The following is a 16,702-nucleotide window of genomic DNA, read 5'->3' as shown; positions in this document are numbered from 1 at the left end:
TCGATTTTTCTTTAAAACTAAGACTTCAGAATTTTTGTTGTTGTTTTGTTGTTATTAAGTAAAGTATTTAAAAGTACAGAAGAGTAGTAGTACATCAGAAGATAGAGGCAGAAGAAAAAAGACATCTTAGGTGAATTTTGATTTACATTGTGCTTAATAAGCAATTTAAATTCACCTAGATTTTTTTCCCCAGTCATTTCTTGTTATTGAATGGCAAGCTATTAAACTGAGAGAAAAGATTGATATTGAGGAACAACATATTTTACACTGGAAAATTTCTTAGAAAAGGAATAAGTTAGAAAAGCATATTTCCTAGGGAACTTAGAATTAAACGAAATTAACCAATTAATTTCTCCTTCCCTCAACAGCTATTTAATTCATTTATGGTCTAATAGATCTTTTAATTAAGAGCATCAAAGTAACTTGTCAATTAAGACTTTTTATTGGAGATAAAGTCTTCATTGTCAAAAGGACATAAGTGATTGAAGTTCCTCTTGAGATAATTAACGCAGACAGATAAACACTGTAACAAATGCCTCTGCCCTTGGCACTAACCTTTTTCAACAGGCACCTGTGACTCTGTGTGGAAGGGTTTCTCTCATGTGCTCTGTCTGCTCATGCTGAAAGTTCTGGGGAGCAAAGCCCCTGGAAGCAGACTTCATCAATGATGATGGAAGTTGAAGGGTAAACACCCCAGTTTCCTTGGATGGGATAATTTCAAAGTAAGTTCTATACTTTCTCCCAGAGGTCCATAGAGGAAGATGGAACCCCAGCGGCCAGCCTCAGTGACCAATTCATTAGCACCCTTTTAATGGCTCCCTTCCTTTCCTGGTCTTACTTTCCAAACTCTCCCACATTAGTGCTTCCTAAGATTAACTCACAAATAAACTACTTGCCCTCAAATTCTTGTCACAGGGTCTGTTTGTGGGAGAATCCCACTTAAAACATGCCACCCCATTTAATCTCAATTACTTGACTTTCACAGAAAAAAGATACTGTAGGTTTTTAACTTCTTTCTGACTGCCATGTTTGTATTGTTTGTTTTCCTAGAATTATTCACTTAAATCAATTCTTTGTTTTGGTCTTAGAGTTTCAGTGCAATATTTGTCTATACATCCATTTTCTACTCAGTGGGGAAAAAAATATGGGAATTTGGGTCAATGTCCATTAAGAAGCAAAACAAAATGAAAAGTCTCTAATATTTTTCATTTTTTTCTATTTTGCATATTGTTTAATCTGAGAATTTTACTAGCAATTGTTATGAAAAAATGAAATGTCACTATGAGATAAATTGATGGGGTTATATTTATATATGAGGTATGAGCATTCCCACTTAATCGTTTATCACTCAATTATAGTTTTCCCCACAAAATAAAACATTTTATAAAGTTTGTGTTTAGTGTTTCTCTGATCTCTTTCTGTCCTAACTTAATACTCCCACCATCTTTTTGGGTTCCCATCACACTGTAATCTTATAACTTCTTCTACCTTCTGCCTACCAAGTGACCCCCACAGTAGAGTCTCTTCTTAGTAGACATTTCATAAATATTCACTGAATAAGTGATTGTGGGGGCAGTTTCCTAACCTTCAGTTATAACAAGATAATGGGATCTTGAATCCAGAAGCTAGGAGAGAGGATGGCTGATCACGACGGAAGTAGGAGTCCCCTCAGCGGGCTGGTTTTGCATTGTTATTTCGGAAGTAATTTCTGGAAGTATACCCTAGTGAACTCCTCTAATCCTTCCACCAGTTTTGTAACATTAAACTCCAATTCCCTAATATTAAACTCCTTGCTGTTTAAAACAGCTAGAGTGTTTTCTGTTATAGTGAACCAGTACTGTATGTGGTACCACAGGATATTACAAGCAACAGACCTCAAGATTGGTAATTAAGAATTTATTATTTGAGCCAGTTGGATTGGAAGGCAGTGAGGAGCAGGTTACCTTTAGAGAATGACATATTTTTAATCCATGATACCGGTCATTCAAATATTGAGGACAGACCAAGTGATGGTTGCTATAGCATATTATGCTGGGCATAAATTATGCAAGGACTATAAAGTGAGAGAGTTACTGCAGACTCTGCTAGAGAGAAAACTGATAGAACTTGACTTTTAAGGCACTATACCAGAGATTTTCTATGGCTGCACTAAAATAATCTCTTATAGCCACAGGGTTTATGTAGATAATTCTCAGATGCAGAATCTAATTTTGTCATTTCCTAAATTTAAACATAGATTAAGTTTACAGTCTCAACATGTTTCTTGTGAAAGTTAGGATTTATTTGGAAAGAGTGGGACATTGAGATATGAAATAGATTATTTTGAAGACTTCAGATACATCCAAGTGCCTCAAACTCCAAAATTTCACAGAACTTTATATATCAGTAGAAGTCATCCCTCTTCATTGGTCTGATGACCTAGTGTGCATTGCTCAAGGACCCTGCATTAAATTCCAAGCTTGTTATCTTTTAGGCAGACGCTAATTCTCTTTTCCAATCTCCCCTCACTGACTTCTCTGATAACTAGTTAGAATGCCCTATAGTAAGCAAAGCCATTGTAAACTCAGATCCCAGAGGAAAAAGTTTCATAAGACTTTTAGACACAAAAAATTTCATAAGACTTTTAAAACTTGTGCCAGCCAATATCTGGAGAGTTTGTGTTGCAATAGACTCTGAGGATGCTATACCAGGGAGAGGGAAACATGATTTTAAATAAGGCTAAATTTACTAATCTGAAGCTCTTAAAAGAGGCTCTTCCCTGTGCTTGAGTAGCTGAGATAAGCTTTGTTTGTTAACTGAAACCGGACTAAATGGGAACCTATACTGTATGAAATTTAGGATTCCAGAAATAACTACACATAATGTAGGGGAAGGAATATAAATATTTAGGAAGAGAAGGCTCAGACTTTCCCTTCACCAAAACACCAAGAGCTAGATAGAGGAAGAAGAAACCACCTTCCTTGAAGAGTTCTGTAGTGGTGGTTTTATTCTCTAGACTTGAAAAAAGGAAAAAGATAGGAGATGCTGCCAATAAAATGAACTGATTTCAATACAGAAGACACCTTCATTACTACAGGCTAAGTGGGCATGGTTATCAGGATAGGGCGTGAACTGAGGAATCAGAATGGTTAGAATTTAACCAATTTTTGAAGATAGTTAATTGATCATGGAATATCTAGGACAGAAAAAGATGAGCAGTCCACGTTTTTCCTACTGATCTGTTTAAACAAAAGTACTCTAAAGTGGCCTCCATGGGAACCTATAGTGTCTCCTTAAACTAAAATGAGAGTCAATTCATAGATTCTGACCTCTCAAATGGAGGAGTGGCCAAGTCTTCTTGGGGAGGACTTATTACATACACACATTTCAAATCTTCCTCTTGTCTTTCCAAAAACCTGCAACCATTAGCTAAAATAATATTGGACTGGGTAAAGTGATATATCCAGACCTTCATATATATATTTTTAACATTTTTTCCCCTAAACTAACAGCTTCAGAATACCATTGAGGATCACCAGTCAGAACCGAGTGGGGAAATTAAAGTATTCAGGTAAATAGAGATTTAGGTCAATTCCATGTCTCACAGTGAGCCCAGTAGATCTGTGAGAAGTTTCTGTGGTTATTTCCTCAGTTCCTGAGTTGATATTAGGAATAAACACGCTCAGCATCTGACAGCATTACCACATTGCCTCTCTAACTAGTGAAGGCTCTTATGGTAAGAAAGGCCATGTGGGAACTCCTAGAATATCCCATTTTACTCAAAAAAATAAATCAAAGTCAAAGCCTGATCCTTGGGAGAATCAGAGAGATTAGTGGCACCATCAAAGTCTTAAAAGGTGCATGCAAAAATGATGATACTTTTATATACCCATTTAAATCGGCAATTTGATAGATTTTTTAGGTTAGTGGATTATAATAAACTTAATCAGGGGATGAGTGCAATTGCAGCTGCTATTCCAGATGTGGTATATTTAGCAAAATAAATAAATAAATATTGCCGATGGTATCTAGGTAACTCGATGTGTATTTTTTCTCTGAGTTAAGAAGCAGTTTGCTTTCACCTTATTGGCACAGAAGTAGGCTTCCTTCATCCTGCTTTGGGGTTACAGCAACTTTCCAACTCTGCTGATTATACTGTGGAGGGAATGTAATCATTTCACCATTCTGCTGAGGATTATCGTATTTATCAGTTATATGGATGTATCATATTGTTAGTTTCCTGGTGAGCAGAACATAGCAAGATGCACTGATAAAACACCTGTGTAAAAGGGGGCACTGAGTAAACTCTATGGAGGTTATGTTGGATACAGTTAACTTTATAATTTGGCTTAAGAGCTGGCAAACTTTTTCTGTAGAGAACCAGATAGTAAAAATATATTAGGTTTTGCAAGCCAAGAAGATAAACCAAGGACATTAAATAACCCAAGGATATTAAATAACTTATTTAATAAGAGATAAAACAACTGTATATAACATTTTTATTGGTGAAATCAAAAGAAAATAATAAAATTGAGTGCAATTGTTTTGTAATGTAGTCTAGTAAAGAGAATAGTAGAATTTTATTTTATTTTGGGGGATATTTTGCTTATTTGATGTTCAAAGTTAGTGGCTTCATCTCAAAATTGATTAAAAATGTTCCTGTGTTAATGCTAACCTGTAATAGATTTTGTGTATTTCATCTTTGAAAATATCTTTTCACACAAATAGTTCCTGCTGAATACTGATATAAATCCGTGAGCATATGATTTTAATTGAGCATATTCAATGCTTGGAAGGCATTTATATATTTCTATAAGATTCTTCTGCTGATATTGCCTTTTAGTATGCCATTTTATTGCAGATTAATCATATTTAATTGAAGGTTAGGTGGAAACTCTGCAATTACACAGTAAAGTAGGTTTTGAAATACAGATATTTCCTTTGCATTTGCATCGAGGTTCCCAAGACACTACTGGAACTGTAGTTTAATCTCATAAAATATACCCGCTGTATGTTTGTATGTGAATGGAAATTTCACTTTTTATTCTAAAATTTGACAACATGGAAAAGTGTATAAAATAGCTTAACATTTCATGTGATTCCAACATTAGTTGTCACTGAAATGATTTTGCCATAAGTTTTGCATATGTGTTGTTTTGCCTTGAAATTTTAGGTTTACTCATTAAGAAAAATGATCAAATCTGTGGCAAAAGCTAATTTCCAAAGCCATTCAGTGTTCAATAATAGTGATTGAAGGCAATTATTTTCATTTAGAAAAAATTCTTACTCAAGTTCATTCAAGTTCAATGAATTCAAGTTCATTCTTGGCCTGAACTAAAAAAATAAAAGTTTAAGCCATCAAATTGTTGTATAGTAGGGCATTTAAGGATATTTAGCTTTTATTTATGGCAAAAATTCTTAGAACTGAATGTGATGAAGTTCACTGGTTAATACTCCTGGTTCAGTAACAAATTCTACAAAGTACATGGTGATATGGTATTTGGAGAGCTGTCAACTTATAACTATGTGACTGTAATTTGTGCACTGAACAGCAGTGAAAAATGACAAATAACATAATAAATAACCACAGCCTTCAAAATCTTACATTTTTACAACTTTTTAATTTGTCCATCTAAATACTTTTATGCTTCAAATATATTTTTACCAACATAAATTATAAAATATCTTAGCAGATATTTAACAAATTCCACTTTAGTTGTGCTAAATTAGCATTTTCTCAACTTTATAAAAATATTCTTACTTGCTATTGTTCCACTCAGTTTATTTACTGAACTTAATTTTTCAGACAGTTCAAACTCAGCATTGGCACTTTAAACTGAATGGTAGCATTGTCTTTTGGTGTCTGCTGGGGATTGGTTCCAGGACCTCCTCAGATACCGAAATCCATAGATGCTCAAGTCCCCTATATAAAAATGGTGCAGTGTTTGCACATAACCTATGTACATCCTCCTGTATACTTACTTATAATACCTAATGCAATGTAAATGCTATATAAATAATTATTATACTGTATTGTTTTATTTTTATATATTTTTATTGTTATATTGTTATTTTTAATTGTTTTTTCCAAATATTTCCCATGGCTGTTGGTTGAATCCATTGGTGCAGAGCCCATGCATACGGAGGGCTAATTTTATTGGTAACATCTCTCAGTTTGTCAAGAACCAAGGAAAAACACTCCAAATCATTTTCCTTCTTAAAAAATTGACTACTTGATTTTTTTTTCTAAAACTCTCAACTCTTTGAACAACTGTTCTCTTGGAAAGGCTAATAGTCCTAAACAAGTTTATTTTCTCTAGACATATTTCCTTTTCTGTAGCAATCAATATTATGATAGGTGCTTAGTAATATCAACATATATTGTAAACTTTTAGCACAGCTAAAAGATATACACATATATTGTAATCATTTAGTAAATGAATACAATTCTTTGTGATCTAATTTAATAACAAAATCCACACTTGGCTGTATCTTTAAAGTGCAAAGTCCACTTTTCTTGTTTTTACATGATGGATATGTAGTGATAATAAAAAATAAGATTGTGACATGGAGATATATATGATATTAATATATGAATAGCTGACAAGTTATAATTATGTTACTGTTATTTGTGCATTGAATAGCAGTGAAAAATAATGACAGTACCACACGAGGTCCTTGTTGCATGTACTCAACTCTGCTGTTATAGCACAAAGGCAGCCATAGACAATAAACAAATCAAAAAACATTGCTGTGTTTCAATAAAGCTTTATTTATGGACACAAATTTGAATGTTATATAATTTTCATTTTTTCATTCTTTGCAAGAATGGAAAATCTTACCCTAAATACACAGAAATATTCAGGTTGGGTTGAAAAATTCAGAGCTTGATCATCAGTTTAAAAGACATATTAAATAGACTGTGTGACCATGTCTTAAAGGATATTGGGTTCAACTTAGTTAATTTTTTAGAAAATAAATCAAGGCTCTGAAGTATTTAATGACACATATAAGACATGCAGATAGTTAATGAGAGCAGAGCTAAAAACCTTGATTTCAAATTTCCTATATAGTGTATTTCCCTGAGTACAACATGGACTTTACATATATAACAGTGAATATACATTTTGTTTGCTTTATAATATTTTTGACACTTTTGTGTACAATGCATCATAAGCATAAAAGTCTGCAAAACACAATGTCTAGATTAAATAGCAGTAACAATAATAACAATAGTAGCAGTAAGGTGGCAAACACCAATGTGCCTACCGTGGAGCTTAAGAAAGACAAGTGATGATAGCAGTATATCTGGCTTTTCAACTTAAATGTAATGCTTTCAACATTTCACTATTTTTTTGTGTGTGATTTTACTGTAATTACCCTTTCTTTTTAAATATGGATTCCCTTTTTCAGGCTAAAAAAGTTCCCTTAATTTCTTAGTTTTCCTGAAAGATTCTCTGGCACTCCTCTTGTCAGTCCTCTTGGCCAAGGCTGGGGGTTTAGTCATTGTGCTCTGCTGCTCACTTCCTGGGATAGTGCTGTGCCTGGGGTCAAGCGATAGCAAGACACAGAGAGGAAACGAGCTAGGGGGCTTTCTTGCTTCATCCTGCTGGGACCACCACTCCTCTGATTGGAGAGAAAGCTTCCTTTCCCTCAAATTTTAGGCACCTCTGGGCTGTGCTGTTGCCAGTGTTCCTGTTGTTTACACCACTGCTATGAGATTACCTAAGGGCTAGGGCAGGAGAGAAAAGAAAAAAAAATTGAGACAAATGGGAGAATTTCCTCCCACTTTCTCTGGGTGTTAGGAAATTCCTTTCCTATCCCTCAGGACAGAACTGGAGGGTTTCTAGGACTCTTGGTTGCCATTTCAGTGTTTTGGGTTTGCCTTGGGTCCAGGTTGGGTGATACTTTGGGACAAAATGGAGAAACTCCCCATTAGTTTGGTGATATATTAATCCCGGCTTCTTTTCCAATTCATCTGCTATCATTTCCTCTTCAGAGCCCATGCATTCTGTCCAAGTTTTACAGCTGCGTTCAGTGGGAGGTTGTATAGTGTGCTTACTCCTTCTTACCCAGAATTAGAACTAGCCAGTAGAACTTATTTTCCAGCTCCACCCACAGCAAAAGTCTAGACAGGCAAATATATTTATCCTCCTCTTCTAGGAACAGTTTTTAACTAACAGGCCTTTTGAAGAAGGTATTACCCTTCCTTTCAGGAATCCTTCCTTTACGTGAAGATGTTCATCTTGCTCGTCCACCCTGCCTAATCTCTAGGCTTTAGCTCCTGTATTTAAGGTCCTCTAAAGCTCTGGCCCAGGGCAAACGTCTACTTCAGTGTTTTACATAGATCTCTGGAATCAATTTTTCTTTGCTTTTTTTTTTTTTTTTTAAACCTCTGATAATATTCCTTATTTTAACATGAACTAATTCATAAAAGGTAGGTTATTTTAGTATTTTATACAGCATAATAAATATTCTCCATGTGGAGGATTGTTTTTTATACCTGTAGCTCACCTCACTTGCTACAAATAGAAGTTTTGATTGATTGTTCTTTTTTTTTAATTGATTTGTGGTTTTGATGTGATACGGATACTGATCCGAGGGCCTTCTCTAGTGAATTAACTTCTAGTTAGGTTACCCTCATGAATTAATGACTCAGCAACTCTCTCTCTAAGATTTCTCTTTCTCTCTCGGGAATATTTTTCTTAGATATTTTCTAAACATTTAAGGCAAAGAGAAGTCAAATGAACTTAATTTTACTTATTCATTTGATACATGGATATAAACTTTTTTTTTTTTTTTTTTTTTACATGATCACAGAAAAGCTTTTATTAAAAACCCTAGGACCGGGGAGGGCAAAGATTCATTCTTGCTGCTTGGTTCGGGAGGCCTCGGCATTGGCCCGGAGAATGGCCCGGGATGGGTAGGGCGCTGCTGCAAGGGGGGCCCGGCCGCTGTTGTCAGCCCCAGTCTTGGCCTCGGTCAGCTTGGGAGTCCTGTTGGCCATGTGCCCCGGCACACATCCGATTATGAGTCGGAGTCCATTGGGTCTGACTTGTCATCCTTTGTGCTGGCCAGCTTCTCGCTCTTGGGCTAGGGTGCCAGCTCCTCCCGGCTACCCTGGCGCCGTTCTTTGCCCTTTTCCTAGGCTGCCTTGTCACATCCATGGTCCCGATGCCGTTCCCTGTCCCGCTCTCTCTCTGTCCACCTTGTCATAGCCATGCTCTCCATCTCTGTCAGACTTGTCATGGCCCCGATCTGATTTGTCAGGGCTGCAGTCGGACTTCTCCTCAGCATCTGCATTACTGCTCCTGAGCTTCCTGGCAGATTTGTTAATGACGGAGTTGGGGTCATGTGGGGAGAGCCAGGACACAAGGTCTGTGTCCACATTCCAGTAGTAAGGGAGCCTGGAGGAAGGCTCGGAGCACCACGTACCAGCTGGGTGGCAGGCCCTCTGACCCGGTGGCCTCATAGTCCACAGGATCATCACCATAGTCCTCACCATGATAGTTTCTCCCCAGGGCTTATTTCAAACAGTGTGGACTCAATGAATGTGTTTACTGTAATGCAAATATCAATGATGATGATGAATTGCTTTGAATTTGTAAATTCCATCTGTAAATATATTTAAGAAGTGCCAACTTTGGTATAAATAGCTTTCTCATCCTGTACCCTTTGTCTTCCTGTCCTCTACTTTTATTCACCTTCAGAAACTTCTCTCTGCTCCTATAAGACATTTTAAAAAAAGAACGATGAGAATAAAGTGTTTCTTGTCCTAGAGTTATTTGCATTTTAACCATAATCAAAGTTTCAAGTTATAAATCTATGATAATGAAACTTTAAGCATCAGAGAGGATTTTGAGAGAAAATACACCCTAAAAGTTGGCCTATGATTGTGGTATAATACAAAAGGCATGGGTTTCACATTTTAAAATTTTGGGTTGATTTGTTGAAGACATTCAGGTGGGAAAAGGTGGTTATTTTCTATTATGCCTGGAGGTTAGCAGTACATTTCCATTCCCTAATAAAAGCCAGTGATGCTCAGTGTGATTTATGAGAGGAGTATTTCAGGAGTAGTGAAATACATAAAAAGAGCATTTTTTCAGAACAACTAAGTCATAGCACTGAGACTCCCTATGGCAAAATTTCTTTCGTAGACTATAAGCCTATTAATTTTTTAATAAGAGGATTCTATTGGACAGGGTATTAAGCATATATAGAAGGCCAGAAGGGGTAAGTTTTAATTTTAGGGTTTTAAATTAGGTTTAAGAAAGCCTGTAGGGTATTTGAGTCAATTCTCTGAACATTGCAAAGTTGATGCTTGTGGCATAAAAAAATCTCGGTACAGATTAAACTCTCTTTGGTGCAGAATGTCATAGAGAGAGAAATTGAGAGAGCTCTTGCTTTCAGAATGAGATCTGTGAGTTGCGTGGAACAGGCTTCCATAATTATGAGTCTAGTGACTCATTGGTTTGTTTGTATTCACTTAAGCTACAGTAATGAACATGCACTGAGCCAGAAAATGGCAGAAAATACCCTCTAGGGTTCTTCATTAGTCAAAGTAGAGAGTTAAACATCGTACAGAGCACATGAGCTTCATATGACTCAATTATCTAGTATACGCATTTTCTTTCCAAATCAATCAACCTTTCCAAACTTCTCTCCCACATGGATCAATCACAAGTTATCAAGAGAATGGCTACACATTTGCTATCTCTTCTAGTAGAGGCAGCGAGTTCAAACTGTTTTTCATTTCTACTGTTTTTGAATCCACATAGCCTTGTGTTTAGTGGCAATCTTACTTCTGGTGCTTCAAATCATGCTCAAGTAATATGCTACAGTACTTGTGTATCATAAAATGGTGTCTGGTATCTGCTCAGTGCCCAAGTCTCAAGTGTAGGAATTAACATAGAGCTATTACCTGACATCTGCCCTTGCTAAAGGCTTCCTATTTCCTTCTCCTATACCTACTTCTTAGCTAGAGGTTCACAAGCAGGAGTTATGCACCCAGAATGACCCTTTATTGCACTTTTTCCTGTATTTAATCTGAAGAGGAATGTTGAAGGGTAACATGCACAAAGTGGTGATGGAAGGTGTGGCAGACAGAACCTAAGGTGACCTCCCATTACCTCTGCCTTCTAGTATTTATGACCTTCTCTTAAATGTGGGCAGGACCTGTGACTTGTGGCCAATGAATAGAACAGGAGAGAGCAAATGGGATGTCACCCCTTGATTAGGTTATGTTTTGTGGCAAAGGTGGAGAAATTTTGCATATATAATTAAAGTCCCAAAATTAGTGATTGTGAAATAATCAAAGAGAGTTTATCAGGTGAATTCAGGTGAAAGCCCTTGACAAAAGGACTGGGCAGTCCCTGAGTGACAAACTCTCCTGCTGGCCTTGAAGAAGCAAGCTGCTAAGATGTGAACTGCCCATGAAGAGGTCAAGGTGGCAGGGAACTGAAGGCAGCTTCCAGGAGCTGAGGGCCTCAGCATAATTGTAAGAGAGTTCTGCCAACAATCGCATGAGCTTGGAAGAGTGCCCCTAGTGTCAGAGGAGAGTGCAGCCCTGGTTGATATATGAATCGCAACTAGTAAGACCCTCCGCAGATAACCCAGTTAAGTTGTTTCCAGATTCCTGATCCACATAAACTAGACAGATGCATATTTTATACTGCTAAATTTATGGTAATTTTTATGCAACTATAAAAAACTAATATAAAAGTAATATAGGAGGCTTGGGATTTTATGATCATAGACCTGTACCCAATGAGAGGTGAGCACAAACTTTCTGCTCACGTAAAATGTGTGAAGAAGGACTCTGCTCTTAATATTTGTACCTATAAGAAGAGATTTGTAGCCAGGGAGGCTTAAATTATGATCTCAGCCCTGCTACTTACTCAGCTAAATATTAATAATTTGGGGCAAGTTCTTTCACTTGCTTTAACTTGTCTCCTCATTCATTAGAAAAAGAGAATAATAGTAATTCTTTTGCAGTATCGTGGGGATAAAAGTGATATATGTCAATTTTCTAGCCCTTAGTTGTTGTTTCAACACACTACTCTTCTTCCCCATTCTCTTGTGTTTGCAATGGCCCTCTCTCTTTTTCATAAATATTTCAACTGTGTATATATTTTTAGACTCAGCTCGCATTGTTTTGTGATTACATTTTGCTAGTCCATTAACTAGACTACAAGCTTCTAGAAGACAAGGATGTATCTTATTCTTTTGTGTTCTCAGCAGATAGCACATAACATAGGTGCCCCTGGAACACTCCAGCTCGGTTGGATCTCTCCTTTGAGCTCAAATGTGTTTTCTGTCCATACCATTTATTTGACAAGACTGCCTTTCCTATTTCTTTAATGTTAATTTTGCTCTTATTTGAATTTTCATGTGTAGGTTTTTATCTCCCAAATTACAAACTCGTTTAGGGTAGAAATTTATTTATAGCTCATACCTTGCTCAACAATGAAAACAGATACAGCATTTGCTAAAAAAAGAAAAGATTGAGGGACTTGGGTGGGATATATGGTCAGATATGGACCTAAACTAAATGTCTATGGGTTAAAATAATTTGAACTCTTACTTAGAGTTTAAATACCTTGAAGTTATGATATTTGTTATTAAGAACATTTATTGCTGCCCAATTTTTATTTTTGGATACACCAAAGTATAATTTTACTTTAGTGTCACCAACCAATTTTATGGTATTATAGTGTGAAATCTAGCCTAGGGATTTTAATGAAAAATTTGTTCTTGGAGAACTTGCTAAATTTGCTTTTTAATTACATTTCGTATTATATGCAGTGGTTAATTTTAAACTAATTTAGGTTTAGACAAATGAGAATAATCTTGAAATCAAGAAACTTAGTAAACTATGAGAAAGCTATTTCTCACTGTGAAATGAGAAAGAAAACATTAATTTCATCTGAGAATGTACTCTTTAGCTAAGACAAGATAAAAAAGAAGACTTTTGGGGAGGAAACTTTGAATTTATATTAAAGCTAGGATCAAGCACATATGTTAATTTAACCATTGATGAGGAAAGCTTGTAGCTTAGATTTGCTAACTGAAAAGCAGTTACCATAAAGTAACCTTCAGAGGGGACAAAATCTCGAAGTCGAATGTAGAATTTGTCTTCATGATTCATCTCCAATTATTTGTCAAATTTATAATGTTTTTTACATTTTCTAATTGAGATAGCATTTAAAGAACTTTAAAAATGTTACATTAATTATTCATAGACTTTATTAGAAAGACATGAAGATTTAATTAAATTTTTCCCTTTGCAAATATTATATAATAATTTTTTTTCATAAGCTATGTTATTTGGCTAAATATCTTTCGTCTTTTGACTTATCAGTAATGAACCTTGTTATCCTGTGCCTTCATCTTTGCCACTGTCATGATCTATATAAACTACATTTCTTTCTTTTCTTCTACTTTATGTGCCGAATTTCTGTAAAAAATTTAGCTTTCATTACATTTTATTCTGTAGCCTAAATATAGCAAATCTGTTTTATTTTCAGAATAGGTAGATGGGAGGTATATGCACATCCAGTTTCACAGTTTCACAGTTTCACAGTATGCAGAGTATCCAGCTGCTTTTTTTTTCAGCAGCGATGCCATGACTAAAGGGGCATTGAAAGACACACACACAGACACACAAACACACACACACAAGCACACGAACACACGTATGCACACACACGCACTAAATTAAAAAAAGAAAACTTAGCAGGTAAAAACACGATGTGAAATTGAATAGAATTAAGGAATTATGTGTCATGATGAAGAATGTCTCCTGATACCTCAGGGAAGTTATTGATGACATACAACTTTATACTTTTCTTAGTTTTAGCTTTTTATACATTAATGTCCACAAAAAGTCATCAAAACTAAGGTATAATAGCAGAAATTATGTTATCCAGAATTGTTAGGGAGTGCATATATAGTTTCTCCTTGTTTTATAATCATTTAATTCAAAATGATCATTTCATTCCACTCATTTCAATACTGTAATGTCCTGTTTTGGTGGCCAATTTTAATTTATGTTCCCTTACATAAGTGCCTTTCTCCACTAAAATGGATATAAGGTAACATTTCTGGAGAAAACACAGCCTGTATCCATTTTGCTTTTTGGAATGTTTTAAAATAAATCATTTTCTTATTTCAGAGGTGCAGACCGACTCTCTTTGGATCATAGGAAAGCCAGTGTCAACTTTTTCAGTATGACCATACATGTATTATGTCTATATTTGATCAAAAAACCTACAAGAGTGTTTAAACTTTACTAGCTTATTTGAATCTTATAACAGTCTCTGTTGGCTTGTATTATTAGTACTGTTTTGTAGACCTGAAAACTTAGGCATAAAGAGTGTGGCCAAGGACACCGTAGGCAGAGGGGCCTGCAGGACTCGAATTTGTGTTCCTTCCGTTACATTTTGCTGCTTCTTAAGAGTAACCTGTGACTCAAATATTTTTGAGTTTTTAATTTCTCAGTTATTTTTGTATTTTTCTTTCTTTCACTATTCAAATAGGTACTAAGTTCTGAGCTTCCTTACGTAATGTCACAAGACACTTCCAGGCTGCTTTTCAAAGCGGATGTTCCCTTCCACATCCCCACCAACGACGTCTCGAGAATTCCAGTCACTCTTCACCTTCACCAAATTTGGTATTATAATTTTATAGTTGTTAATTTTAGGCATTCTAATGTATGTAGAGTGGTATCCTGTGATTTTAATTTTCATTTTATCTCATGACTAATGATGTTGATCATCTTTTTATGTATTTTTTGACATTTCAGATATTTTAATTCCTGAAGTGGCTTTTCAATATTTTGCCCATGTAAAAAAATATGGCTTGTTTTCTTATTACTGAGTTTTGAGAATTCTTTACATATTCTGGACATGAGTGATTTTTCAGATATGTGATTTGAATGTATTTTTTTACTAATCTGTAGCTTGTCTTTACCTTGTCTAAATAGGGTTGTTCACAGAACAAAAGGTTTTAATATTTTATGACATTCAATGCATCAGTTTTTTTTCTTTTATGAACTGTGTTTTGATGTTGTACTTAAGAATACTTTGCCTAACCCAAGGTCACAAAGATTTTCTCTATGTTCTCTTCCTAAAAGTTTTATATTTCTATGTTTTGTATTTAAGCCTTTGATCCATTTTCAGTTAATTTTTGTATAAGGTGTGAAGTAAAGGTAAGGTTTTTCTTTTTATTTTCTTGCTTATGAATGTTCAATTGTTTCAGCACCATATGTTGAAAAGATTATTCTTTCTCTATTGAATTATCTTTTAACTCTGTCAAAGGAATCTTGTTCATATTCATGTGGTTTGTTTCTGCACCCTCTATTTGGGTCCACTGATTCATATGTCAGTCACAAATACCAAACTGTCTTGATTGCTGAAGCTTTATAGTATGTGTTGAAGTTAGGTTGTATTAGTCTTTCTACTGTATTTTTTTTCCAGAATTCTTTTTGTATTTTAATTTCTTTGCTTATCCAATATGCTTTAGAATCAGCTTGTAGATTTCTACAAAGAATCCTCCTAAGATATTGACTGAGATTGCATTGAATCTGTAGATCAACTTGGTAATATTTGGCATCTTAACAATATTGAGATTGCCAGTCAATGAAAATTATATATAGCTTCATTTATTTAGTTCTTCTTTGATTTCTTTCTTCAGTGCTTTGTAATTTTTAGATTAGAGAAACTTCACATGTATTGTTAGATATTTACCTGTTAAATTTTTGAGTGCTATTATAAATAGTACTTTAAAAAATTTTAGATTTCCAGTTGTTCATTATTAGCATATAGAAATACAGCTAATTTTATATACTGATCTAGCATCCTGTGATCTTGAAACCATACTCATTTGTTTCAGAAGTTTAAAAAATTCTTTTGGATTTTTTACCTGGACAAATATTTTTTATATATAAAAAAGACAGATTTATTTTTTCCTCTTCAATATACATATCCTTTATTTCTTTTTCTTGCCTTAATGCACTGATGAGGACTTTCAGTATGCTGATGACTAGGAGGATTGAAGGGAGACATCCTAGTCTTGTTCCCAATCTTAGGGAAAAACATTTAATCTTACAGCATTAAATACGATCTCTGTAGTTAATTTTGGACTTCCTTTATCAGGTTAAGGAAGTTGCCTTCTATCCCTAGCTTTTGAAGAGTTTTTCTCATAAATGGATGTTGACTTTTGTGAAATGCTTTTTCTGTTTCTTGATGACTATGGTTTTTCATTGTTGGTCTGTTAATATGGCAAATTGCATTTTTGATTTAGAAATACTGAACTAGGCTTGCATTTCTAACATACATCCTATTTGGTCATGATATTTTAACTTCTATATATTACTGGATTCGACTCAATATTATCTGTTGAAGTTTTTACTCATGAGTGATATAGGTCTGTAGTTTTAGTCCTAATGATGCCTTTGTGTGATTTTGGTATTATGCCTATCCCGGCCTGATGAATTGGCAAGTGTTCTCCCTTCTTCTGTTTTCTGGAATATATTATGTAGGGTTAGTACTATTTCCTTCTTATGTGTCTTATATAACTCACCATTAATATCATCTGGGCCTAAAGTTTTCCTGTGGAAACTTACTTATTACCAATTCATTTCATAGATATTGAAAAATTCAGGTTACCTATTTCTTCATGACTATTTTGGTAGTTTGCAATTTTAAAGGGATTGGTACATTTC

General features: G+C 35.1%; 1 pseudogene; it reads right to left on the bottom strand.

Moving 5' to 3' along the window:
- Window positions 1-8,842: 8,842 nt before the first annotated feature.
- LOC138395939 (polyglutamine-binding protein 1-like) lies at window positions 8,843-11,503 on the bottom strand (annotated as a pseudogene).
- Window positions 11,504-16,702: the final 5,199 nt, after the last annotated feature.

The sequence above is a fragment of the Eulemur rufifrons genome, chromosome 15, assembly GCF_041146395.1.
Source record: "Eulemur rufifrons isolate Redbay chromosome 15, OSU_ERuf_1, whole genome shotgun sequence".
Classification (NCBI taxonomy): domain Eukaryota; kingdom Metazoa; phylum Chordata; class Mammalia; order Primates; family Lemuridae; genus Eulemur; species Eulemur rufifrons.
This window is presented reverse-complemented; position numbering and strand designations above follow the sequence as displayed.